The sequence below is a fragment of the Sorex fumeus genome, unplaced genomic scaffold (genome assembly GCF_029834395.1).
Source record: "Sorex fumeus unplaced genomic scaffold, SorFum_2.1 ptg000134l, whole genome shotgun sequence".
In the NCBI taxonomy this organism is placed as follows: Eukaryota; Metazoa; Chordata; class Mammalia; order Eulipotyphla; family Soricidae; genus Sorex; species Sorex fumeus.
In genome coordinates this window covers 1,986,346-1,987,538 of record NW_026606191.1, presented here as the reverse complement: position 1 = coordinate 1,987,538, position 1,193 = coordinate 1,986,346, and positions in this window count along the sequence as shown.

Below are 1,193 nucleotides of genomic sequence, written 5' to 3'. Positions count from 1 at the left end.
TATTACTTATTCGAAAGCCATGGAAGCACATTACAGGATCATTCTGTGACTGACAGTCCAAGGAAATGAAGAGCAGCATAAGTGCGGCACAGACCCAAGGATCCAGGAGACCAAGGCCCCAATCTCAGCAGCGTGTTTCCTACATGTTCATCGCACCCATACACTGCACAGGGCCTGAGCCAGGAAGGGTCCTCAGACACTCACCCGCACATACGCCTCTCCTCCCCGACCTCAGGGCTCCTCCTTCCAGTCAGGAGATCACCGCAGGTTTTATCCCAGGGTGCCCTGCCCCAAAAGAGACAGAGGCATAGATAAGTGACAGGGAGATGGTGACAGGTAAATCCCCATATTTTCCTGATACAAGTGGGCATATATCTGAAAAGCATGAACAGAATGTCCATTTCCAAAATGCCATATATTTCTAGTTATTCGAGAGGTAAGACCCAAGAAAATACCACAAATACTATAGACCTGACCTTGTGTATGGCCGACAGGGGGTTGATCAGCACAGTATGTTGTTGGTTTTTGTCTTCTTTGGGGTCTCACCTGGCCATGCTGAGGGCTGACTCCTGACTCTGTATTCAGAAATCACTGCGGCTGGTGCTCGGGGATGACATGGGATGCCTGGGATTTAACCCACGTGCGCCGCTTGCACACATCTGCCGCCCAACCCCAGGGAGCCCGCGCGGGTCTGTTTAGACATGGTTGGCTCCACACTGCTCTCACCGACAGCCTGCAGATTCTGGTAGGTCTCCAGCATCACGTCCCTGTAGAGCTTACACTGAGAGGCCTCCAGGCATGACCATTCCATCGGGGTGAAGTTCACAGCCACGTCAGGGAAGGTCACTGCGTCCTGAGTCAGCACACAAAAAGAGTGGGAGTCAGAGTCTATCTTAGCCTCATTCGCACTACTCTGAGGCTAGGTACCAGGGTCCTATATTGTCGCTGGGCCTCTCCACTCCAAATGAACCAGCCTCCAAGCACACGCATGACTGACAGGCCCCAAATATCACATAAGGCAACTGGATCTGCTAAAGTGGGAGGAAGTTTTACAAAGGTTCTTGGATGTATCTACCTTTCGTGGTAACCCCCCAGCCAATTCGAGCACCACTGTTCCACTGAGCACTGTAGAGAGGATCACCTGAACACAGACTTGTACGATCCAAAAGTCTATCCCTGGGTGTAGCAAAAAC